Genomic DNA, 27,970 nt, shown 5'->3' with positions numbered 1-27,970 from the left:
GGAGTTTTATTGCTTTCTTTGCTTCCTACAAGGCATTTTACCAAAAAAAAAAGTATTGACAATTTCAGAATGTCATTGCTACATAAAAATATAGATTTTTAAAAAAGCATTTTAAGAAATCAAGGAAAATGAAAATTAGCATGTAAATGCCTTATATGAAAGAGAAGCACTGGGAAAGATTAAAACCTTCCAGGGAAGAAGTGGGAGGCAAATGCACTAGAACATAGAAATACTGGGAATAATGTACAGGAACTAGGGAAAAAAGTATGGAACAGATGAGAGCCTTTGAGAATTCTTATTGCATGGATGGAAATAACAGGTACACATCACTCACAAATTAAATTCATTATTAAATATGTTTCTTTTGTCAGGATTCACCATTTTATTTCACTACTTTTTATTATTTATGGGGTATATTCAAATTCCCTGCTAATATGTTATAAATGGCAAAACTGACAATAAAGATACCTGTATACAGTACTGCTTTTGGCATATCAGCATAAAATTAAACAATTTAAAATTTCATTTCCAGTACAAAGGTTATTTATCTTTAAATAAAATGTTTCTGAGCAATTAATAACCATCCCACTATATTACTGTTGGGTCATAGGATTAAAAGTAGTTTATTACTTTTAAGATTGATATAAAATATACTGAACTCGGAATTAACACAAAGATAAATGCAAAATATCTCCCATTTGGCTAATTAAGAACCAACATTAGTTTTCCTCATCATGGCCAAAATATTTGGGCCAAATCCCTGGTGAGTAAAAATTAGTCAGGTCTATTTATTTGAGCCCACACTGCTTGCAGCTCAGATCTTGGTTTATACCCTAACCTGGGACTTGCACTAACAGCAAATCCTGTCAACAACTGATAGGATGAGCTGCCTACTAAAATCTCTTGTGTCAGCATTTAGGATTAATTTATTGACCAAAAAAAAAAAATAAAAGATATATAGAGAGATGTAGAGAAAAGTTGCAAGGAAGGATCATCAATAAGGCAAAACTGAGGTAGAAATGGGGGAAATAAAAGAGAAATCACACAGCTTTATAAAAATCTGAAACTTCCATAAAAATTTTTTACACTGAATTTTCACTCGTGCTTACAAATGTAAATATTTGTGAAGTTTGAAAACTGCTATTTCACATGTTAATAATACAGGTATGATTCACACTGAAAATAGTGACATTTCTTCATGGAAATAGTATTAAATTCTCACTGGGACAAATTTGCTCAAAATTTGTTATCTTGCCTAGGGCAAAGGCATCGCATTGAATTCACAAGGTAAGTGTTAGAATTACAACCTCTGTCAGATTTGGACAAACTCTCCTCAAAAACCCATTTCTAAAACCATTTGCAAGCCAGCTTTCACAGAACTAAGGATAACCAAAACATACAATCTTCAAATAATTAGCAAATAATTCATAATTAGCATGGCCAGCTTCATTACTGGAAAAGCCAACTATTCCAGAATGTTTCTGACAGAAAGTGAAGGGCATTAGGAGCTCCTCCTGGTACTCAGCCTAAGACCAGCACATGAATCACATATCCTTCAGTTAAACCATGATGACATTTCTCTCTTCCCCCCACGCACAGATACAAAATCAGAGAGCTGGAAAAGTATTCATACTGCCCATTTGCACTAGAGGCAATTCTTCAGGAAAACGCTGTGTTTTGTTAGTTCAGACTTGAATTTAAAAATAATCATGATGCTCAGGTAAAAGAAATAATTCATAGCACAGTGCTTAGCTCAGGACAATCCAAAGCATGGGAGTGCCAGCACAGGAAAGATTTTCTTCATCAGACCAGAACAGCAGCAGGTACAAGGTCTAATTCACTCCACTAGCACCTGGCCTGTCTCAGAGGCATCAAAGCCTAGAAATTCCCAGTAAAGGAAATCACACAAGCAGCTCTGCATTCCTTAAGTTTGCTACAAAGGTGTCTCTGCTTTGTGTAACACATCTGATATTGTTTTTAACAGTTGTTGGTCAGAACAGATGGAATTCCCCATTCTAATATTTAGTCATATTTTAACTTATGTTGCAATTGCTACAATGAACCAAGTGAACCTGTCAGGTGCACACAATCCCACTACATTTACAATAAAATTGGTAATCAAAACTTATTAGTCCTGATGAAAAGCAGTAGTCATTTATATTAGGATATGACTTCTTAGTGCACAGTATTCTTAAATTGTTTAATTTTAGAAAATTGAAAGTTTGAAAATTCCCCTTCACTTCCACTATTTATATTACGCACTTGTAATTCTTCACAAAAAAAACCCTCCAAAAACTCTCACAGAATAATCCCAAATGAAAGCCTGGGCTTTATTGTCTATTATGTTAATTTAGTTTTCAGTTAGTGCAGTCCCAGATCCAAGGTCCTAGTGTATGAAGCCCCCACCCTTCTCACTCAATAAGCCAGCAGCTCCAATTCAGTGATTTCAAACAAAACAGAAACAAAGACTATGAATTTTTATTACAACTTAATCCCTGACAACTTTTATTTCAAAATTATTCCATGGAAAAGACAGACTACTATGGTTTTTAATTCTTAAAAACAGTCCAAAGTGAAAAGCAACTCTGGGAATTTCTCTTTCAGTTTTGCTCCATATATAGGCACACACAGAGTTTTATACAAAAAGGCAGCATAAGATATACAGAAGAAAAAAAGCAGAAAACCAGCCAAAATCAAGCACAGTCTTAACTTCAAAAGCTTGAAAGAAATATTTTTTATTCAGCTAAATTTTAATGGGGGGAGTGTTGGGGTCAATGTATGTGTGCAGCAAAGTATCAGCTGTGTGGGCAAGAGCCAAGATGATGCTCTCAGCAGGGTCAGATGTCACATTTGCCCCACAGCTGTTAGGATCTGGTGGGGTTTGGGATCATGCTTGAGCTCACTCACAAGTCTCTCCCCAGGAGAGGAGAAAAGCAGCCTGCATGCCTTGCATAAGGTCCTAGCACAGCTCCTGCCTCGACAGCTGACAGAGCAGAGTGGTTGCATAAGTGTAAAAAAGAGAGACACGAGAACATGGACTTGCCTACACAAACCAAACAGGATATCAAGTCACCATAACCCTGGGTGAGCCATCACAGAGGGATCACGAGCAGTACACCCGTGCAGAGCAGTTTTTTCTGCCTCTGAAGGAAATTATCCAATGCTCCTTATTTTAACATTGTAAGGAAGATTCACACATTCTATTAGAAAGCACTGTCTTGCTCTTTTCTTGGCCGTTGGCCACCACTGAGACTCAAATCAGTTATTGCAGAGGTAAAAATAACATCTTGCAAAGAATCATTAGAGGCTATTTCCTCAGTTTTCCTATTAAAAGATACTTTACTATATCAGGAATGACTATGTAGTGCCTAACTATCAGGAAAGCATTACATATGACAGAATCTGGAGCTGAATTTTTTTTTTAAAAAAGTAATTTTTCTATCTCCTCCTTCCTCTGTATCTAATCTTTACCAAGGAGAAGGAGAATGGGTTAAAACTAAATGGAGCTGCTCCTTCAGAGGTCCAAGGCAATGAGGAGGTTTTCAGTAACAGTGGAAATCACCAAGGCAAGGCCAGATGCCTCCCTGCAGGTGTGCTGGGGCAGCTGTGAGCACTGGGAACACTGCACTGGTTAACCTGTCTTGGGACAGTTAAGACAAAATTAAACAAATCAGCCACATTTGTTTTTCTAACTGTGGTACAGCAGCAACAACCAAAGGTAATCACCTGCCTGTCCTGGCTCCTTTTCTCCTATGGTAAAAAAGAACAAAGAGAATTAGGAATTAGCTCAAACCCTGTGATGCTCTGAACTGTCATGACTTGTGGTCCAGGCTTATTCTTTTTGCTCAGCAGTGGCTGTGCCCCTTATCAGAGGAGAAGGCATCCCACCCCATGCCTTGCTCCCACACCACTGCCAGGCATTGTCCCACAGCTGGGCACGGGCAAAAATCTTTGATAGACAATAATTTTTTTCTGCATTTGCTGCACAAACTGTTTCACATTAAAGCAACTGCTGGTGTGTGAATCTCCAAGGTTCAGAGTTTGCTCCGTTTGGATGAGCCCTGAAGCATTCACAATTTTATTCAAGTCACCCTGCCCAGGATCTCATAGCAGGAACAGACTTCCTTAGGGGATTTCTGCCATTGCAACTTTCTGTTCAAAAGTGTTGGGAAATGTTCCTATCCTTAAAATGTAAAAAAAAAAAACCCATTTCATTAAACATTTTAGGGCATTTAAAATAATACTAAAAATTCTGTGTAGCCAATTGTCAAAATTTGTGCTAGGTAAGGGGAGTCCAAATTCCAGATTTCTCCAACCACTTTTAGTTATTGAAGTTTCAGGCATATATTTTTTCTGTATTTTGTTAAAAGCTGGTTTCCTGATTTCTGGCTAATATTCCAGAATTAGAGTTTCCTGAATTCATCTGCTTCCATCAGAAAGCAGGCTTAGAGATTTTGGGTTTTTTCTGGAGTAACAAATGTAAAACAAAAAGCTCACTGGCTCAAGAAAAGACTGATTAGTCTCCTAACTCTTAGGCTTCACTGTATATTCCACTGTGAGATGCCCCAAAACCAAAAAAGCTAGTTAGAATTTTGAGCATCCCTCTTCAAATCTCTCTCCATCTTTATTCTTAAGGATGCTTCTTCCTGTCCTTTAGAGGCCACAGTACTTTCATTTCCCTGAGAGAATGAGCCTGCATTATGCACAAATACAGAACCACAAAGTCTTTTGCATGATCTCAGGCAGCACTACAGAAATCACACTTTATTTTACTCCCAGATTGTTTGCAAGAAGTAAATTCAGGCTAATGTTGATTTTCACAACTGCACAATCACTTGCATTTCCTCAGGCACAGATTCTCTTTATTACATGTGTGTTAGTCCTGCAGGTCTGTAAGTGTGACCTGGTATAGCTGTGTTCCTACAACATCACACTGTGCATGCCTGGTGCACACCAAACAGCACCTGCTGGAAAAACATCTCAAAACAAAAACAAGACAACAAAACTCAGGACCTAAATCTGAATTTTTGTCCTTCTTGAAATTTCTGTCACCCCTTGTTTAAATTCAGCATGGCAATTCAATAACAATTTGCCTGTTTCACAAATGTTCCTGTAGACTTCTAATAAAACATATTAAAATGAAACACTTCAAGAAGCCAGGATTAGAAACATTTAATTCCTGGTCAGAAAACAATTGAGGTATGGTCACTAGAACTGTTGTTCTTAGTCTTGATCCCTTTATTCAAAGAATTATAAAGTATGCTGGCTTGGAAGGGATTCATCAGGATCATCAAGTCCAACCTCTGTTCCTGCACAGGACACCCCAACAATCCCACCCTGTGCCCAAGAACATTTCCAAACACACTTCTTGAACTCTGGCAGCCTTAGTGCTGTGACCATTTCCCTGGGGAGCCTGTTCCAGTGCCCACCCATCCTCTGGGTGAAGAACATTTCCCTAATATCCAGCCTAAACCTCCCCCAGCTCAGCTCCACACCATTTCCTTGAGTCCTGTCACTGGTCACAAGAGTGACAGGATCAGCATTTGCCCCTCTGCTTCCCCTCATGGGAATGCTGAAGATCAGCTCCTGTGGATTCTCAGTTTGTCTCACTCTTAAGGTAGATCACAATTGCAAGATACAATACAGCAATTCATGCAGAGAGGAAAACCACAGGCTATTTCAGGAAATGCTGGCTGTGTTTTCTTTGTGGGCTACAAAAAAAAAAAGAAACCACAACAACAAACCAACTATAAAAACCCATTCCAAAACAACAACAGAAGCATGGGAGCATTGTTTTCCTAAAAACATTATTTTTTTGTTTTTTAAAATATTTTGACAGAGGATTCTCAGAAATATTTATAGCACAGCTTGAAGGAAACAATACAGATATCATCTCATTACACACACACTGTAAAAAACAGTGTTTTCCTAGTAAGAGTTCACAAACCAAAACAATGGGATGGGTAAGAGGAGAGGAGAAAGGCTATTATCCCTACAGGTACAAGTGGTTATGAGATCCCTACAGAGACATGCTATAAGGCATGAAAAGCATGTGACAGAGATAAGCGTTTATTTCCTCCCTCTGCTCTCTCCCCACAAGAACATCCATCTTTTCACAAGGCTGGGCACTGTTTTATGGCTTCCTAATTATAGAAATGCACAGACAGATTTAGAGAACTTGAAAAATTAATTTTAATTGCCTTGTTATACCAGCAAGTGATTGACAACTACAGCAAGATCTGAAAACACTGGGGTGTTTGCAAGAGGAGACTCACTCTGTATTTTCAGACAGATCCCTACCACATTACTGTATTACCATGAGAAGCCTTGTGATCATTTAGATAGGAAAGGAAGCCTGAAATCCTCAGACTGGTAAGGGAGAGGAGAAACCATGTTTATAGTCAGAACCCAAGAGGAGATAGATGAGACAAATACACAGAGGAGGTTTTGTTGCTATTTTGCTCATGAAAAACAAGGAAAGAAGAGGAGGGTTATTTTCACTTCCCCCAAATCAGCTGTGCAAGGTCACTTACCCATAGATAACTTTAGCTGATTAAGAATTATCAGTGTGTCTGATATTCCCAATATCTCTGTTGTTCACAGGTGCAGGTCTAACTCAAGCCAAAGCCAATTTCAAATTTCTTTGTAGCTTATTTCTACCAAGCAGCACAGCTGTAGCAATGGCCTCATTATGTATATTACCTACTGATTTCACACTTGAATCCATTTTAAAGTCCTCCATGAGCCTCCCTATTAGCTTAATAATGAAAAGTGTATCAAAGAGTATGTTGCTAAGTTGAGTGAAAAATTCAAAGCACTCCCAGTGAGACAGAGCTCCTGAAATCATGAAATAACAGTGGTCACCAAATTCTGTTCTCATTGTGATACCACTAATTATTGTATTTGGGACTAAAACCTGAACATCTGAGACAGGCAAAAGGAGACAAGTTTTCATGTCTTGACAGATTTTCCACTGAATGTAAGAATCAAAAAGTTAATTTAGAAAATTAGATGGCTGAACATAATTTGTCTCAGATGTTTTGTACTTCATCCTAAAATCTGATCAGGGCCTATTGTACATTAATTTAAACAACTCATCTATGAATAAGGGAGAGGAGTGTCTAGAGATTACAGCACATAACTGCTGTAGCTACAAAGCAAAATTTCATTACAGCATTCTTGTCGACACGCAAAAGAAACTCTATTTCATTATCAGCTGTAACAATAGCTGTATTTTTTTTAAATTTTATTCTATTTAATTAAAAATGTAGTAGTCCAAACTTCTGACAAAATGAAAGAAAGAAATCAAGCCAGTGTCTGAAGAAAAGTTAAAATTTCTACACCAAAGTACAAATATAGGTGCATTGACCAGTTTCTCACTAGAGCTCTGGTGAATAGAGTACCTCCTTTGAAAGAATTTATACTATCAGTTAAGATTTTTCAAGCAGAAAAAGGAAATATTTAGTTGTCAGCATCCTAACAGTCTAAACAGAAGTGTAATCGTTGGGACCACCCATGTGTTACTTGTCATTAATAAATGACAATAAATGATAACAAATGATGACATCTACATAACCTGTACACTCCTTTATGATGTGCCAACACAGAAAGAATTTTGGTTAAACTCATGATTTGGATTTATATTATTTAAAATAAAACAAACAAACAAAAACATCTGCAACAACTCACCAGAACCACTAAGCTGCACTCAGATTAAATTGTTTGTGTAGCATATGGAGATGGCTGGCCCCTGTTTGTGGTGAAAATCCAGACCCCCCAATTTCAAGAGGAGAACAGAAAATTAGTAGGAAAAAGGTATACGTACAGAGACAATCAAGGCACTGACATGGAACACTGAAGAAAGACATAATATATTTCAGGATAGTTTTAGGGACTGAAACTGAGGCAGAAATGTCTTGGAGTTTCTTCTAGGAAAAAGTAAAATGGACTGAAATATTTCAGTACATAATGTACAGGAGCAGAAAAATATTTTGAGACCAAAACTGTACATTTTTATGAGAACTAATGACATTTCCCCACTACCTGTTGCTTACAGACCCCTGTTATCATCACATCTCCCCACTTCCCAGGAACAGCAGGTCAAAGAAGGAACTAGAGAGATTACTGTGCAAACAATAACAAACTGTTTCCAAGAAACAACAGGTCACAGAGAAACAGCTATCCCTGTACTGCCAATAACAGTTTATTTCCTATTTTTAAGTACTTGAGTTGCTTTTTAGTATGGCTGTGCAGAGAAATTTCAATTCAGTTCCAAAGATCCAAAACCCAGAAGATGACAGAATAATTTCAATTGAAAATATTTAAGACCTTATTCCCTCCACCCTCTGGATTTGCATATTTTAGTTGCTGATGTTGCTGGTTTCAGCTACCCTAAAATGATGAATACATCTGAGATCCACACAGAACCCAAACCATCATCACAAGAAAGGAGGACAGAGATGTCCCATAATTGCCCATGTAAAAAGCAAGGGGAAAATATTAATGTGAGTATAAATATTGTGCCAAAAACTGAAGTAAAAATCAGTGTTTCCCAAGTGAAGACAATGGTACAGGAGAAAACAACCTTATCTAGGTGTATCTAGGTGTAGTCTAGGTACAGGAATATGAACTTTACATCTGTTAAGAAAAGAAGGAAACAATTTCTACATGGCTTAGTATTGGTTAGAAGAATAGGGATGAAAATCTTTTTATGGATAAGATCAACACACAATTTCGTATTTTAAAGGATTTGAAAATGGTTCTAAGTACATGCATGCACATAAGACCCTGGTAACATTGCCCAATAAGTAGCTAATAGAGTCCTATTTTTTTCCTTGTATAGCAACAGGAAAAACATTTTAAGAAGAAAAACATTTAAGGCCCAATTCCCATAGTCATGAGGAGTCTTGTAAATATTTCTACATATTTTAATAGCATCCAATTATAATTTTGTGCTAATTGCTTTAATCAGCCCAACCCGAAGTCTTATAGTATTTTTCCATAATTAAGCAATGCCACATGACAAGCAGTGCTTTTCAGAGCTATTATAGTACTTTCTAATGCTATAATAAACAAAGATCATGCATCTTAATTATAACCAATAAAAATTCCATACACATTTAATTATATGCTGCAGTGAAATTCCCATAACTTTAAAAAAAGCTCTGCCATGATTATTAAGATGTTGCTAATATGAGCACACACTAATGGGCTGTGCCCACTATTAATGTCATTGCAAACAGTTTGCATCAGGAATCTGTATCTCCAATTTAAATGTTAATGGACTGAGCCTTTTTCATTTATAGTGCAAGGAAAGGATAAAGCCACTGAAGTCAATGAGATTATGTGAAACTGCTAACTAGCATATTACTGGCTCTATCTCCAAATGCATAGTATGGAATATAATCAATTCTCTCATATCCCTATGTCCTGTCAAAACAAAGGAAAATATATCCCTACTACTACTACATATTTTATTTGAATCAGAGCAAAACTACAGGTCTTCATGTGAATGAGACTAATAAAAAGTCACAAATAAATAAATAAACTTGTATTAGCCATGGATTACCTTTAGGCCAAAGGTTAACAAGGCATGTTCCAGTCCAGCAGGTGAAACATGAGCAGACCCCATGAACTGCTGCTCATCCCTCCTGCAGTTCCCAAAGCAGCAGCTCTTTCTCCAAGGGTCTCTGTGGAGGATCTGCATGATGTACAAGTGCTGAAACATCAGAGCCCTCCCCAGATGCCACTAATGGACACCTCCCTCACCACAAAACTGTAAGTTTGAACAGGGATCACTTGTGGTTTTAAAAGATTAGTTTAGCTATTATTTCAAGAAAGAAGCCAATTTTTGAATTTTTTTTCTCTGTGTGTATATGACATGACACTCACTAGATAAACAGCCTTGATGTACACAGTTTACACATCAACTCAATTTTTCAGACAGATCAGACTATTCTCTCACACTTGATAGTGTGATACTAGATAGTATCACAGCAACAATTCAGATAGCATATAAACAACCATGTAAAAATAAATCTGTCTATAAAACAGTGCCTAGAAAAGTTATTTGTATTATTATGAATATTGCTAAGATCTGAATAATCATTTAGAACACATTTAAAACAAAACTTCCCCAAAACTTGGATAGTTTTACATTAAAACAATGCTTAGCTGAACAGCTTCTCTATTTCAGGTACTTCCTATTCTATTTCAATTCTGTACTTCCACAAGCCAGAGAAACCAACTTCCATTCTATTTTCCTTCTTGGCCTCAGCAACACTTGGACATTGACATGTCCTCTTGAAACCTATTACCAGCTCCCACAGCTTAAATCACCCTATAATAAACTCATTATGAGACTATATCACCCTATAATTAAATCACCCTATAATAAACCCACATGGGACAAATCCCACAACAAAAGGTAAAGATAGATATTCTCCCCTTCTCCATCCCAACATTGTTGTACCCCCAATTTACAGCCACTGTCATCATGCAGCTTTAGGAGTCCCTCCTTCCAATAAGTTCCTATAGTCTAAAGCAGGAAGCTCAAAGGAGGTAGTTGGGCTGTGTTTTCTGCATTTCCCTTCCAGAATTCCTTTCTTCCTCTCATTTTCTCTTTGCTTCTTACCAACAGTTTCAGAGCAAGCCTTAAGTGGCAAGTAACAGGCATTAATTAGGCCCACTGGTGTGCTGTTCTGCACAAGGAATCCTTCCTTGCCACAAAGAGCTTATACACCATTATCTCCTTTTTTTTTTTATCCTCCATTGTGCTTTTTTTCTCACTGCCTCCTGCCTGCCTTTTTTCTTTCCTGCTATTTAAATTTTAACATAGAGGTTTTGCAATACCCTCTTATTAGAGCTGCAAGAGCTTAGAAAAAGAATCTGTATTGAATTAATTATTATTTTATTTAAGATCTCTTAAGACCAAAGAAAGCATTATTAGAAATCATGGGAGAAATATCTGAGTCCCAATCAGCAAAGTTAAGACCAAAGTTCAGGAATCAAATTTCATTGTTGAGTAAGGAGAATCAGGTTACACACTTAAAAAACACAACTGGAAACTGTAATAACTTAGTGACTTCTTCACTAGTCAGTGTTAATGCCCTGGGGAGTTTATGGTATTTAAAAGATCTTAGACCACTTCATATTCAGGCCACTTCTTAGAGCAGATCTCCTTTCCTGGCCAGCAGTGCTCTCAAGCTCTCACCCACAAGCCAACGTGTTCCCTCGTGTGACCATCCTACTGCAGCATCAAAGTGGGACAGTTCTAAGGAGAAAAGATATAATGAATTCCACTGTGCTTGGTTATGTCTATGAAACTGTAATATTTACTTTTTTCCTGACTGCTGAGGATTACAAGTCCCATATCATCCTCTCTCTTAGAAGCAACTTCAAACTTCCCTGGTCATTTTGAGATTCAAGGTTGGCCTTTGCAGCCTCACTTCCCTTCTTTCCATTTCAGAAGAGTAAAATGTCAAATTTCCTGCAAAAAAGTAGCAGAAAAGAAAGACATTGCAGCACAGGACAGGCAAGTGCTTGATATCTTTATTTCCATTGGCAAGAGGAAAAAGAATTATTTCTGAGGGTTCTATAAGTCCTTAAAACAACTAGAAAAGCATAGTTGCCTGAAGATAAATGGATTCTTCCCTAGTCCCTTTATAATGATGGAGCACCATGGACCATTGGTGATCCATGAACCACAGCTGGCCAGCCTCATTTTCAGACCCTCAGGGATTAAATCAGATTGTCAGCCTCTTGATAGACTGGGACTTACTAAAAAGAATCAATTCTCCATGGTATTAAGTGCCACTAACCTCATCTAAGGTCTTCTGGAAAAAGAGTTTTTCCCACTTCATTACATTCAGTCATTGCTGTGTCACCATTTCAACTGTGAATGCCAAATTTTGCCCCTACAAACTTACATGTAGTTTTGATTGCCTTCAGTGTGCATTTACTCCAAGCACACATGCACCAAAGTGGAGTGATAGCATTACTACTCTGAGAAAAACAGATTAATAACAGGCACTGAATGAACTAATTGAACACAGCACTGCTCCCAACACCAAGTGATTAAGAAACCAAGACACCTTCAGAGAGAACAGAAAGTAGATAATTTTCTTCCTCAGAACCTAAATTGCAGCTAATGTTCTACTCACACTAGAACAGCTGAGCACATCACTCTTTAAAGGATTTGAATTCAGAAATATTCTTAACTATGTGAAGATCACTTCAAACACTTCTAGGATGGTGTTTTAGTTTTTGGAGGGTATCATCAGCAGGTTAGCAGTTTCTGTTCTCAGCCAGGGATTTTCCAGAGAACAAAACACACCATTTTTTCACTGGCTCCTTATTACTGACATTGTCTGCAATGTGGGCAATCATCTTACTTGCTCCAGCCTAAATTTTCTTCTAAGGTTCAAGTACCAGCTCCAGACACTCTAGACATCCAAAATCTGCTTGCAGTAAATTGAGATTCAAAGAATAATTTGCAGGTGTTAAGAGCAATTAAGGAAAAAACAAGACTGTCTCGTATAGTGGAATATATGCCATTTCTGTAATATATTAATGATGTAGGAACAGGTGAGAATATTATGAGAGGCCAAGAAAGACACTGCTTTCCGTCCTCCCTTATTTTGATATCTTAATTTGAATTGCATTTGGACTACTTATTAATTAAAAGTATTTGCTAGCATCAGTAATGAAGTTTGGTAGAATTTGCACCTGATCAAGATTTGTACAATGAGGGCCATTATGAACATTCTACTGCTGGTCTCCAATACTCCTTCTTCGAGTATCTGTCAGCAGACTTGTTAGAGAGTTTTTAGAGAATTTGTAGCTGTAACTTTGATGGTTTTGGGATGCAATGTGACCTGCTTCCATCCGAGCGGAAGCGTTTCCGGCTGTCTGTGTGAAACAGACCAGAAATAGAAGTGTCTTCTTCATTGTAGATGCAGCTTCTCACACCAATCCCAATTTAAACCAGAAATATCACAAACAAACCTAAAAGGTGCAGACTTCAAATCAAGATTAGCAGTTTTACATTTGTCAATCAGCTGCTGAGCTGTTGTTCTCTGGTAGAGAGGAGAGTGGGAGCACATTGACCATTTTGGGAAGCCGTGTTCATCCACTCCAGAACAGCAGAGCAGCCCTGGATTTGGAAGGAAGCTCATTATGGCAGGCCTTGCTCTCAACAGCAGTGTTTGACTCCTAAAAACCATCCTAACCACAAATCCCTGGCAGGGTTTGTCCCAATCCTACCCTGCGACTCTGGGGCACAGCTTGCCTCAGCTGCTGTTGTTTGATCTTGAAGTGAGTTTCAAGACCCACAGCTCCATTCTTGCATCCTTCCACACAGCCTAAACATTTGAGATAGCACCTTCTGACACAGGGAATTTTTTTTTTCTACTGGAGAGAAAAATATGGAAGCGTGCTTTTTAAAAGCCTAGATTCTATTGTTCAATTAGACAAATATGTATAGGTTTTATCAAAAAATAGTTTTAATTTTCATATGTTCTCCAGAATTTACCTCATCTTTCTATAATATCATAAATTACTTTTATAGTACCATAAATATAGCAATAATCAAAAATTTGCTCCAATAAGCAATTAAACATACATTGGGATTTTTATTAGACTAGAAGATGGTCCGAGATTTTAAGCTGCATCTTCACAGGACTGCTACACGACAATTTGCTAGAAATTATTGATTCTTGGTAAGCCTGCATGCAATACCCAAATTCCAATTCTTTCTGAATGCTCTAGTTTGGTTATAGGCATCTCCTTAAGAACTAATTAGAAAGTTTGCACAAGAAGTAGAATTACTACAGCAGTCTACTCAAATATCTGAACTCATTCCTATTTAGGCCAAGAGGATTCATCATAGCCCCTGTTGACACAAGGAACACCAAGTGTTAAAAACCACAATCTTCAATTTTAGTGAACAAAACATTTATGGATCATTAGGCAGTCAACAAAGAAGATTTCTTTGCAACCATCTCCTTTTCTTCCTCTCAACACTCCAGCCTTTGGTGAGAAACAGAGCATATTGGACCAACCTTACCCTATGTTCCCTTTTCATCATTCAGCAAATTATGGCTTACAGGCTTCTGCAAAGTCTGTTTGTGCCACTTACTCATACAAGCAGTAACACTTTTCAGTGTGAATGCCATGCCAGGAGCCCATAAAATGAGATATTTAAACAGGGAAAGATGAATAAAAGCTACTACCATAGTATTTTAATGTGACCTAGAAACTGGGAATTGAAACAGTGCTGACAGTGGGAACTCAAGATTTTGCAATCAGAGGGTTTGTAATAGGCTCTGAATGCCAGGGAAAGAGAGACCAGCTATTTTGTATGAGACAAGTAGCTACAGGAAATTTTTGCAGAGAAAAAAAGTGAGAATCAAAATGAAGGAACAAATTTAGTAAGACTCAGCCCAAACTATTTTTGGATGGGTGTCATGATGAGAGTAGATTTCAACAAATCCATTAGGGTCTGGCAATGAGAGCTAATTCTGGGCTGAGGAAGAAGTACCACAGGTTATTTGAACATACTGGAACTTCTAACATGGGTGTAACTTCATTGTATATAAAATATAGCTGGGCTTGATCATTTAATATTTTCATTTACTGATATGCAAGTAAGTACTCCCTACCTCTGATTTTGAAAAAGAGACTTATCAAAGTAAGAATGATCTTTTCGTCACAGACATTGCCTCCCACTGTCTTAAAAACATAATAATTGTGAAGTATTTAAAGTACTTTAAATACACATACAAGTGTTTTAAAGGTTGTGTATGTAATGTTGTTACCAAAATTTCCTTTCCAGTAATCAGAAAAGAAAAATTACAAACGAGGAATCTGAAATATTCAAAATTTGATAAATTTAATAATCACAGTGAAAAGAAACAACTCTGTTCCTTTGCCATGCCTGAAAACAGTGACGTCCCAAATTCTGCCAGAGGAAATATAAATGACCAAAGAACCACAAGACTGCTCTCCCACCAATTCACCTTAAACACTGCCCCAGTCCCACAGGACAGTGCAGCACAGACAATCCCCTTTTGATGCCTCCTCCTGGCCCAAACAATGTCAGCTAAAGGGAGCTCAGCACCAGGCCAGAAACATTCCATGAAACAGCTTAGGGACCAAGCCACACAATGTTTTGGAAATGGTTTCCACACTCTGAGCTTAGTTTCAGTACTCAGTAAACCACTAGCACCAGCCAGTGCTGCTTTAGGATGGTTGGGGAAAAGACTTTGAACATGTCACAGGTTAGGGAATTATCAGCACTTGAACTTTTAGCTTAGACTGGTATGATTGAGTAGGCAGTGATTTTATAACACAAAAGTAGGTGTGCAGGTTTAATATAGCTTTGTTCAGAAATTAATTCAGTCAAATGCAGTTTCAATCCTCCTCATGGAGAGCAAATAAAAGCAATATTTAGCTATCAGTACTTAATTCTTCATGAATCCATAGTGACTGTCTTTTGGGAACTAAACAATGAATATATTGATGAATTTGAGATCAGCTCTTGGACAATAAAATAACTTGCTAAGAAGAATAAATTTTTGATTTGAAGAGTTCACTAAGTTATTTACCACTTAATCCAAAACTAACTGGCCCTCATAAGCACTTCACAATGGCAATTAACAGATTTATAATCCTTCTTTGATTTGGGCAGAAATTTCATTGCAACCATCTGAGACATCTGCCTCTTAAAACATATACTAGATGTCAGTCATGTATAGCCCATCTGATAACTTCTATCAAAGGAACCTGCACAATTCTGGTGACAACTGAGGGGATTGCTTTCCAGATAATTTAGAGACTTCTCATTCTGGAAACTCTACAGTTGGACATTTTCTGGATAAATCATCTCTTCTATTCAAGAAACTATTTTCTTTTCAGTCTAATAACATCCTGCACTGTAACACTTGACCTTGGAAATATTAAGAAAAAAGAATACAAACAAACAACAAAACAAAAAAACCACACACACACATTAAAACAAAACAAAACAGAACAACCAACCAAAAAACACCAGCAGTACAAGAAGGAGCACAAGAAACTTCTCACTTAGTTTCATCTCCTAATCCATCATCAACTAGTTGAAGAACTAGGGTCAGTTGCTCTCTATCACCATGAAAGAGTTCAATTTCACAGTACTAAAACTCACCACTTCACAGCAACAGCTTTGATAACACACCAGGGTAAAGCCTTTATAATATAAAGCAGGGATACCAGGAATAAATACTCTTCTGAGGTCAAGGGAATTGGATTGCATAGAAAAATAAGACCTCAAAAGCAGTATAATAGAGGTATTCAGGGTGATGGAAGTGCTCAATAAAATAGAGCTTTAGATATTTTTACACTGATGAAATAAAAAACTTAAAGGATCACTCACAACTTAAGAAAAGAGTAATAGCAAAACATAAGCAGATTAAGCCAGATAGTTAAAATATAATATAGCACTTGGTTTTTTCACAAGAAATATAAGTTATACACTACAGCTATGTAAAGAGAGAGAGTTCCTGAATGGCTCAACTATACCAGTTGCTCATGGTAGAATTTTACGTGTTTAAAGAAAGGATAGCAAAACTGAAGTTACTGCAGTTACAGATCCATCAGGGAGGATGTGACCCTCCTCTAACAACGGAATTATCACACCTCCATCAGTCAGCACATTCATTTGGCAAGCTTAAATCTATCATTATCTTTACTGATTAATATCAAAATTGCTGCTTGCTGATCACTTAAGTAAAGGGTCTTTTGTGTGGCAAAAAGGGCTGACAAGATCTGATGTTAAGGCACAAAGAGAGACAAACAGGGATTTCCATTTTCACAAGAATACCCTTTCAAGACATTATCCCCCAGGGCCACTGTAACAGAATGCTGTATTTAAATCAGCAGGTCGTGCACTAGAAGATGGTTTAACTGCTAATTAACACTAGATGATATGCTGAAAATTACATGCTAATTAATTCTCTGTAGATCTAAGTGCCCTTCCTTCTATATCATTTTCAGTGAGCGTAGTAACATGGGGAATAGACTAGCATTAATTACAGATTCACATGACAAACATGTGAAGCTATATTAAATACTTGATGGAGGTTAACTAAAAAGAAAGATGTGGGTCAAAGTTGTAGACCACAGGCCACAGTATCTTAAAGACACCCCACATTAAAAAGAAGAGGGCATATATTACCCATTCAATCTTCCTGTCAGTTTGATGTTGCTCTCTTGTATTAGATTTTCTTGCAGGAAGATCACAATTCTGAAAATAGGATTCATCTGTGCAGAATACAGTCTCATAAAATGAAGGCAAGTAAATGGAAAGTAAATCTTGTTCTTTTAGAAAATGACAGTGATTACAGGTTTGGGCTTTTTTTTTTTATAATTTAACCATTAGCAATCCCCACATCACAACAATTTGAAAATGGCAGAGAAATCAAGTGTGTAGGTTACAGAGGTAGCTAAAGAATCATCATCCCAATTTCTCATTGTGCCATAGTTCCACTCTAGAAAAAAAGAAAACTTTTAAGTCGAATATTAATGACAACCATACCCAGAGCTACTGATTTTGTAGCTTTTAATTTAAGGTCTGGAACTACCCCAAATAAAATCCTGTTAACTACAAACAAATCAAGCAATCAAATGTAAGACATTGCTCATGCTTCAAAGGTCACAAATTCCAAGTACTAACTATAGGCCAGCCCAGTTTAGAGGTTGAAAAATTATACAGAAAAAGTAGCTATAATGCTAAAATTACATGCTCTGTTTGTCAGATAATGGTACACCTACATGTATGGCTATTTCTGTTCAAAATCTTGAGGTTTTTCTTTTCCAGTACCTTCCAACAAAAGGACTGGTAATTGTAACAAATACCTGCCAAGTGCATAGTTGTGGTAGAACTTCTATTTCTTGAATATTAAGAAGAGAATTAAGTTATGGAAAACTAAAAACTACTTCACATTTTGCACTCATAAACTGCTAAGCAGAGGATTGGAATATTTTCTTTATTTGATGAAAATTATCTAAACATCAAATAAGCAGGATGGTTTAACCACAGCACACGAAGTCATTAACACATACTCCACCTTTTTAACTTAAGTAATTACTCTTCACCACAAAGCAAGTACCCAGGGAAACTAGGAGTCCATGAGATACTTACACATGTAATTTTATTAAAGATGTGTATTTACATTGATTCTCAAACACTTACTGTTATCTTCTTCAATAAATTAGAGAAACACTTGAGTTTCTGTTAGTGCCTTAGCCCTTCACTGCTACAACGAGCTGTAGCAGTTGCTCAGATTGTGAAATTTTCATAAAAGAAGTTCTGTAAATAACACTGTTAAAAGAACATGTTAGTTTCTTAACTTGAAGACTGAAAAAAAGGACTGTATATTGAGATACATATGAATGAGTATTGACTAAAACATGAAAGTATATATTGACTGCTGAGCCAAATACTAAAAATTCAAGTTGCTCAGGCTCCCTGAATAGGATAATGATGGTATATAAAATGAAGCTGAGCTATCACAGTCACAGTCATATCCAGTGGATTTATTTTGCCAAATTTAGAGCCGACGTCTAGGAAATACAGCTTGTTCCAATGAAGAAAAACAGATTAGGTTCACATTTCCTTCTGAAGTTTAAGATGCAGGGAAAACTTGGAATCACCCAGAGAATCAGCACTTCACACCCTTAGCTCTGGGGACAGTAGAAGCTCTTCAGGTGGAGCCTGTGTGGCCAGGGCTGATGCACCAGCCTTGCACCAGTCCCTGTGAGTGCCTGCACTGCCTCCCCTTCCCACGAATTCAGGGATGCCCAGAGCTCCTTCCAGGCAATGCTTGCAGCCCTGCTGCTTCCCAGACCAAACTGGGAGTGGGGAGAAATTAACATTCTAGTGTTCCTTTCTGGCAAGAAAAGGCTCGCACAAAACCCATTGCTCCTCTGAACTGCATCCTGCAATTGTTGGTACCAACACAACACCTTTATTCTCTCCCATCACTTTCCTGCTCTCTCTCCAGCCCCCACCAGGGTGCTGCTAGCTGATCCCCATCCACAGGTGGGTGCAGCTGGGTTTCTCTGCTGCCTTTACCGTGCCATGCCAGCAACTGGGTGACACAGGCAGGGGTTTGTGACTGCTCAGCTCACAAAAACATAATCTGAAACTTGCAGAAATACCAAAGCCATCAGTGTAACACAGGATGAAGCTTTTGTGCTCCTTAGCTGAGCAGACCTCTCAGCATGAACAGCAGGAGTTCTGCTCACCTAAGGGCTAAAGAATTTGGCTTAGAATATATAAAAATTTAAAGTGCCTTTAGAAAGAAAGACACCCAAGAATTTACATTGTAGTGCCAAATTAGACACTGCTTATACACCAGCAATTATTTCAGAATATTTTTCTGCCTCTCCTTCCATTTTTGTCCTGGAGCACAGAGACATATTTTCCAGCGCAGGACAACACAGAAATAAGTACCATAATCTCACTGGTGTCTGTTCTTTGCATGAAAACCAGGAGCAGGGCTGTCACTAAGCTGTTTATTCAGGCCAAGTGCCCAGGGGGTTTCTCTGGCACTGTCACACCCCAGCAGGGTCTGCCTGCCCTGGGCACTGCCTCATCCCCACTGCTGAGCTTCCCTCCATCTCTACTACAACTTCTAAAACTTGCATTCCTGCAGGAATCAAATTTAATCTGTTTCAGTATATTTTATGCTCCTCTGATTTATTCAAAGCTGAATAAAGGCATCGCAGTATTTAGGTTTCCTGTTTTACTCTGGGAACTCTATTATTAGTAGCCCCATTCAGGAACTAGATTAACTTGAGTCAAGCAGATTAAAAACCCAAGCTACACCTGTGGTATTCAGCTTGCTCTTTAATCTTATCCACTAAATTAAAAAAGCTCTGGATAAAAATGAGACAGGTTAACCTATCACTTGTCTCACAGAAGGGTCTTTAGGGTAAAAGACGATTCAACTCTCCTGCAAGTCTGGTAAATTTTCCCCTTCTTTGCAGAAAAATATCATTTTTGTACCAAACTATTCTATTTCATTGAACAAAACAAAGCATCCTTTTGGGTTATACATGTGAGAAATGTGATTTAACTGTATTGCCAAATACAAAGAAAAACTTTATATTTCTTACAATTGATTGATACTACATGAAAAATGAAAGTGATTTATTTTTAAAATATATTTGATAACCAATAGATTTATTATTTAATACTCTGCCATTTAAGATCACTCTTTTTTTTATTATAGTCTAGTCAAATTCTGGTTTTAAGTGAGGGATATTTCTGGCTTTTTTTATATAAACTAAAATTGAGTAAGGAGTGAAAATAATAATTGTATGCAGATATGTACATGTAGATGAATGGTTTTAGAATAACATGTATATTTTTATATAAACATATATGAGATGGCCAGCTAATAAATATTTCATTTTACTCTGTATGGGGTAGAACATACCTAGATGAGCTCAGACAGATTGAGCAATAAAACAAACATGACAAAATGGGTTTTAAGTCAGGAAACAGAACAGTAAAACAATTTCCTGAGTTATTTAAATGCTTTCATTTAAGAAATGTCATTACATACTTGAATTACACTGGAATATAATTATATAAACACCACAAATAACAACGTTTTACCCAGAAAAACAAAAGTTAAGGGAGGGGAATTATTTCCTGAAATATGTCTTCATTTTAAGATCAGGTTCTGGTTGTTATAAGAAATAAATCAAAAGAAATGTTCTAAATTTATTTTAAGAATCTGTGTCCTTTACATTTATACACATACTTATCTTAAAATATCTGATAGGTGAATAGCTCCCCATATTTAGATCCCTGCAGGTTTAAGATGCAGCCATTACACAAAATCCCTCCCTCTGAAGGGGAAGCCTTAATCAGAATTTTAGTTTCATAATGTAGCATCACTAAAGATGCTTATGAAAAGACTGCTTGTGTGCAATTAGTTCTAATATTTTCATAGGCTAACTCAGAGGAATGCATTTTGATGCTCACTTGTTCTCATGTTTGGTATTATATGTGCTACAAATTCATCACAAAGATCTGCCTGGTGTGTCCGGCTGTAAAGAAAGATCACAGAACAGTATTCTGAAAAAACAGAGACTAAATGAACCATCTGAAAAATTGTGTTTACTCAAGAATTTCAAAGTTAAGTGAATTTTAATAGCCCAAGAGTGGCCAGATGAAAAAATAATTTTAAAACACATATTGTAGAATGCTTGCTGTCTTTTAGAAATTTTAATATTGAAATATTTGTAATTGAACACAAGCTTACTAGCTTATTATCAATCTTGCACCACTGATTTCAGTGATTAATGTAAAAAAAACATGAATAAAATTTGAGCCTTATCTGGTCCCAAAATCTGAGAGACAACTGAGGCTCTTCTCTCTTCCTTGCTCATCAACCCAAATAATCCTGATTTATACCAGGTGTACATATTATGAGTAAAGGTCACTGCCCTGCCCATAGTGACAGTATATTGCTCAAAGGACTTTAAGCTGTGTTCTTTCGCATTGTGAGACAAATTATTTCAGCCTCATACATGTATTTCTTCACCAATTGCTCCATAAAACTGTAGGTTATCACCAAGCAACTCTCCTCTTAAAAACAATTTTTGTCTTCAACTTACCATTAGAGGAAAGTGCTTTCAAGTAACATTGTCCCCAGGCTAATAGGGCACATGCAGAGAGATCCACCACTCCTCTCCCTCCCCTCATCGTGATGGCAGCACTTGGGTTTCAAATACTACTTGAATATTTTAAATGCTGTTATTCTAGCAAAAGTTTTGAGAGCTTTATTCCTCCTTATGCAGACATGAAATAGGGACATTAAAAGAAATGAAAAGAAAGGCAAGTTAGGCTACTCAGATCCCTCAGGATAGGGAGAACTTCTCTAAAGATAAATAAACACAGAACAAGAGGAAGGGAGGTGAAGTGTAATACCATTTGGGGAAAAAATTAAGGCAATAATATTCTTTCCCAAGCAATGGCATAGTCTTAGCCATCAATAGGAAGTGCTTTTCCTTCAGAGTACATTTATTTATATCCCAGAATGAAAGTGATGCATGCAGAGAGGGATCAGAAAATTCTGACTAGGCTGTTATGAACAGAACTGTTATGTAGTATTGTTTCAGATTAAAATTGTGCTTGTTTTAAAATATAGCTGGCACTTCAAAAAGATAGTCTGCGTGGTCAATAAATATTCAATCACCTATATACGTGATTTTTGGAAACTCAAGATGTGGATTTTGGAGGTAGTTTGTTTAGCCCCAACAACATAATTGCTGTAGCATGGCACATCTGCAATCTGTCTTGTAGGAAATGATGTGCTTACACAGGGTCCCTGCACAAAAGAAAACTGCTCACTTGAGCCAGTAAGAGAAGGAGAACCTAAATCATACAGAAAGACTTGGAAAAAAGAACTTATACACTAAATTAAAAGAATTAATATATTGGCAGGTTTGTAGACCTCCACTTCAGGCAGAGGACCAAAGAAAAATCTTTTTGCAGATGCCTACATTATATCTTCTTTGTAAACATCCTCCTTTCAGCTACATTCAGGAACTGCACAAATACAGTATGCAATGCCATGCAAAAATGCCCGTGCACTTCATAGATACAGCATGTAATGTGTGCACAAAAAAAGGTCACCCTTAGCTGGCAGTACACAGTGTTCCTGTTGGGAGTAGAAAATAAGGCATTCTCACAAAGCCAACAACAGAAGAATATGCCCACTTCTATTTCAACCATGGTAATAGCATTAATATTATTCATGCCTTTTGCAAAAGCTTTTGGCTTCAAGGCTTTTCCCTCTCCAGTAGTGGATACCCAGGTAAAAAGGTTGCAGTTTGCCACTGCTTTTAACATGAAGCTTATGGAAGACAGTAAAATAAGTGTTTCTCTCAGCCCCTTTCAACCACTCCTCACTCTAAATAAAAAGTGGAATATTTTCAGTCAACAGGAACAGCTCACCCTGCTGTCAGGCACTGCAGTTGCAGCATGTGCAGCTCAGGATTGCAGTGTTGCTGCTGTGGACTGTGGATGTAATCTGCCCTACAGTTCTTCAGATGACAGAAGTTTTTGGAGATGACATCTTGTAGAGATTCACTGTTAGGAGGCAGGTTGCATCCACATTGTTATTGTGGAAACTATGGTGAGGGACCACCATGGTCATAAACAAATAATGGAATGGATTTTAAAAAGCATGTAAGAAGAGGAGCACCTATTCAGCACAATCTTTAGGCTGTTCCAGAATAGCACTTGCTTTTCATGATGACATTCTCAGATAAGAATAAATATCAGTAAAAGTGTAACTATGACATCATCAACTGGCCTGAGACCATATGCTTTGATTATGTAATGGCCCCCTGTTAGCTTCATTTTCACCTTTACCTCAGATCTGCTTCCTTCACAAAATTCTGTCTTCAGCTGTCTGGGCTAGTGTAGGGCACTGATGGCATCTCACCCTCTAACAATTATGCAACAATTTTAACTCCTTCCCAATGTCAAACAGAAATTTAATTCTTTTTTATGAGTAAAGTCCATCACATTAGCAAACTTGCACAGAGTAACTCAATGTACTAATTTCAAATACTTGCCCTTCTAAAGATGGTTTGATAATCTCTCTTTTGTTCTCCTAGCTGCAAAGTTCATTCTGACCTTCTCTATCCCTGCTTGCCTCTGTCTCCAGAACAGCTCCTTTACTATTCAACTGTCTGTAGTGTTTATCCTTCCCTGAGGAAAGAGTTAAAGGGGAAAGGAGGAAAACATCTACAATTAAATTGCTCTTAAGTTGTTCCTGCCTCTTGGCAACTGCAGGTTGTAATTCAGCAGTTTACAACTCTCTCTTCTCACTTTAGAAAGAATGAATAATGTAGAGACTTACATTCATATTTGCAGTAGAAAGGGAATGCTGGGAGTTACAAATTGCTGCTGAAGACAATAACATTCAAAGGGACAAAGGCTTCAAAGTTAAATCTTTTAAAAAGGTCTCTAAGAGAAGAAATGTCAGAAAAAAAAAAATATCAAGTCTGTAATGGCTTGAAGAAACTATTAATTCCAGTATGGTTGGTTTCAAAGCAGTTTGTACATCTGTCTAAAGGCATAAGAAGAAAGGAAACTAACCTCACAGAATTCCAAGACAATGTTCAAGAAATACCTGTAAAGAAATTCTTTCCAGTAGACACCTTGTAAAACTGCCAGCTCATGATTTGCACCACTGCCTACTTTTGTTACCCTTATTAGCCCGAGGTTGTACAAGTCTTTAACAAACACTAGCCTGGTAGTGTATTTGGCACGCTGTATTCTCTTGACAATCAAAAGTAAAGCAACTCAGCAAGGAAATTTTAAAGCACTGTCTACAGGTCTAGAGGCTGGGGAGTCTGATGTGTGAGCTTTAGAATCACAGACTTTCAGACCAGGCACCTCTTGAGGAGATTGTCTAGTCCAACCTTCCAGTCAAAGCAGGATGAGCCATAGCAAGCTGCTCAGAGCAGCAGGTTTTGAGTGTCTATCTCTATGGAAAGAGACTCCACAAGTTCTGTTGAAAATGTGTTCCTGTGTTTCATCATTTCTGCTGTAAAATGTTTTCCCTCCATTTACCTGGAGTGTCCCATATTCCAGCTGTCCATTTCCTCTTATCACCCGTCTGGTCCTGTGGAGCCCAGAACTGGACACAACAACCAGATATGTTTCACCAATGCTGATCTGAGGGGAAAGCCCATGTCCCTGGACCTGGTGGCAATGTTCTCATCCACCAGGACACCAAGATGTTCCACTGCAGTTCTTTTCAGCTGTCTGTGCTCCCTGCAGCCCCTGCCACACAAGATTACTGCTCCCAGGTGCAGCACTTTGCTCTTTGTTGAACTCCATGAGACTCCTGTGAGCTCCTCTCCAGGTCTCTCTGTACCTGGTGTATCCAGGGCTCCTCCCAGCCTTGTCCCTGCTGCAAAGCTCCACAGGAGCTTTGTCCACTGCACTAAGGGGGTTAAGCAGCAGCTGACTCAATATTTCTGAAGGCAGGCCTTATCAGAAAAGAGAGGACAAAAGGTGCTGAGCATCTTGGCTTTCCCACATCCTCCATCAGATCCCCTGGCACACTCACCAGAAGAGTTACATTTCTCTCAGGTGTTTATGTGTTGTTTCTCCACCCATCTCCATCCCAGTACTACAAAATGGGACCCTTGTTCCCTTCATGAGCAGCTTCAGCCAGCCTGCCACTGGCCTACAAGCTAGATCACACACCCATTCTGGTGCCTTGGTTCTTCAGGTGGTTACTTCCAGCTGAGAAGCAAGGTGTAAAGTGTGAGCATTCTATCACTGCATCTAAATCTGTCAGAGCTAATCTGTCAGAATCCTGACTTACATTTATAACATGCCCAGCTCCTGAGTGCCTCCAATACAGGCAGCCTCTTTCCAAAGGACAATGGGTGGAATATGGTACCAAACAGGTACAAAATATATGCTCACTGGACTAGAATTAACTGGTAACAGAAAGCAAACAATAAGTGGGAGTCTATTCTCATTTTTCCCTTAATTCAGTTTTCTCCCTCCTCTTTCAGCACTCGCTGTGAAAACATGGAGCAAATTTCAATTTTTTTTTCCATTGCCTGAGAAGGTTTCAGTACTACAAGACTGTGCATGACAGTGAGGTGAGTGACATGCTGTCACTCAGCACACTGCTTAGGATGTGGCATGTTAAGAAAGGCAGTGACATATCACAAAGCAGATGTGTGACATGGTAGTCACTTAGATGACAGACATGCAAGTTACTCCAAGACCCTGAAGTCTTTGCTTGTTTGCTCTCAGTTCCTACTCACTTTGAACAAATGCTTGTGCCAAGTGCAAAACACTTTTTTAAAAAACAGCTTGGAATATATAATTACACAGTAACCTTTCAGGATAATTTATCAGGTTTAATTTTGAGCACAATTATAAGCACTGTTCAGAGAGCACAGTCTCCACCTACAATGATACTGTCAGTATGCACACCACTGACAGAGTGCTCACTTTTGCACAGCTCATCCTGACAGAAGAAATACAGGAGAAAGCAGGAATTCACAGTCTCCCTTACCTTCTTGACAGGATCTAACATGTGGAGGAAATTTTAGAAAAAAATAGCATAGACTGGTATTTTTTTTACCAATCTGAGCAATCACAGAAAATGCACATTACCACAGGTTCCTGTGTCTTCTCTCCAGGGTCCTTCCCTCCTCAGCACAGGAAAGGTGTTGCAGGGAAGTGGGCATGAATTGCCCTGTGGTTGGAGAGGACTAGAAAAGGTGAAGGGTTTGTTTGGCAGGTTCAAATACCTGCTCAAATCTGGGAGTTTAATCACAATATCAGCAGGGGAAACTGCACTGATGTCAAATCCCATCCCATGTTTAGGGGAAGCAAGATGCCTGTAGCAAACAAACAGCACAGAATTATTTCTTCATGTCTAATTCAAAGACCCAGAGGCAACAAGGGGAGTACCTTCCACAGCTCACTGGTTGCAGATTCTTCAAATCCATTTTCAAAGAAAGATTATGACATAGTTGTATTAAAAAAGAACAAATTGTGGAATAATGTTGTTAAAGCACACAACAGACAGAGATTAGTAATTAAACAGCAAACACAACCATTTGCACCTCCCTTAAACTGATGCTTCATTTTATGTTGACAAAATATGAAAAGAGAAAAATAATCTCATTTCAATAAATTTGGACAGTGAAAACTAAATAAACAGTGCAAATAATGACAAATACAAAAGATTAAAATTTTTTGATCTCTAAATCCCATAAGATGTTATTAAAAACAAAAGTGAAACAATGAAGCCTGAAATAAGTGCAGCTTGGTTTTCTGTGGATTTGTATCTCATGATTTAAGCTCTAATTTGAGCTTTTCTTCTGGTATGGGAATTTATAACCTCTCACAAAATGTGAACTTTCACTGCTGTCTTTCCTTCAGTCAAAATGCTTATGGGGTCTATTTTTCCAAAGCTACTGAAAACTCAATTGTCCTTGAGACTACTTTCCTTCTCTCAAATTTGGTTGACATCGGTCAGTGGGTTTGAAAGTTATTAGACAAGACATTTAGACAGTCACACACAAACAAATGCAAAAATATTATTGCTATAAAAAACAGGCTGAAAGTATTTTCCAAAAAAAACTATTTTATCTTTTTCAGTTTGAAGCACAGGGAAATATATGACAGCTGGATTCTTATAATAAGGAATTCCTAAGAAACAAGTTGGATTTCTGTTTAAGACTCCAGAGTCTCAGAGGAAATAACAACACATGATTTCCTAATAGCTTAAAGTGTTTTGGCAAACAATGACCCTTGCAAATCCTCACAAAATAACACCAAATGCTACTCATGCTAATGAAAATCAACACCTCACTAAAATAAATGGAAAGTGAAGGTAGCAGGCAGAGCTCACAAGATCAGATAAGGACTACAGGGCTCAGCCCAGCAGTATCTAAACTGATCTCCACTTTCAAGACACTGGTAATCTGTTCAACTCACTAACTTATTGTTTCCACCTATTTGGGTCAGATAAAATAACATGCAATTTTGGATTAAACGTAAAAGTGCAGATAAGCTGCCCTATTTCTATTTATCCCTTTACTTTTTTACATCTATACAACCTTGCAGTACCCACAGTTTACATTTTCCTAAATAAAGTGCATGAAGTTAGGGATTGTTAATGAATGTCACAGTTTTTAATGCATAAATTAACCTCTTATTTGAAAAATAGACCACCATCATATTTAAAGACATAAAAATTACTTTTGTGACACAGGTAATGTCTGTCCATGTATCCATTTAAGGGAAAAAAAAAATCACAAATGAAAAGATTAACCTGAACACTGAGGACACATTTAACATAAGCCTTCCCCAGGCTCATCATTACCTGTATGGCACTGCTGACCTTGAAGAGCTTTCATGTTA

At 37.7% G+C, this 27,970-nt stretch overlaps 1 long non-coding RNA gene across 2 annotated transcripts; it reads right to left on the bottom strand.

The window, feature by feature from the left end:
* On the bottom strand, positions 1–27,967 carry LOC306805683. Of its 2 annotated transcripts, none has more exons than XR_013775266.1 (3): positions 27,933–27,966; positions 26,350–26,439; positions 1–25 (listed from the first exon to the last, which is right to left on the bottom strand). It is a non-coding gene; the product is annotated as an uncharacterized lncRNA (long non-coding RNA). The 2 variants fall into 2 exon arrangements; XR_013775265.1 differs by lacking the exon at positions 1–25 and adding an exon at positions 25,223–25,321 and having other exon boundaries at positions 27,933–27,967.
* Between the last annotated feature and the right edge of the window lie 3 nt (positions 27,968–27,970).

The sequence above is a fragment of the Erithacus rubecula genome, assembly GCF_903797595.1.
Source record: "Erithacus rubecula genome assembly, chromosome: 10".
In the NCBI taxonomy this organism is placed as follows: domain Eukaryota; kingdom Metazoa; phylum Chordata; class Aves; order Passeriformes; family Muscicapidae; genus Erithacus; species Erithacus rubecula.
The sequence above is the reverse complement of the archived record's forward strand: the minus strand, read 5'-3'. Positions and strand labels throughout refer to the sequence as shown.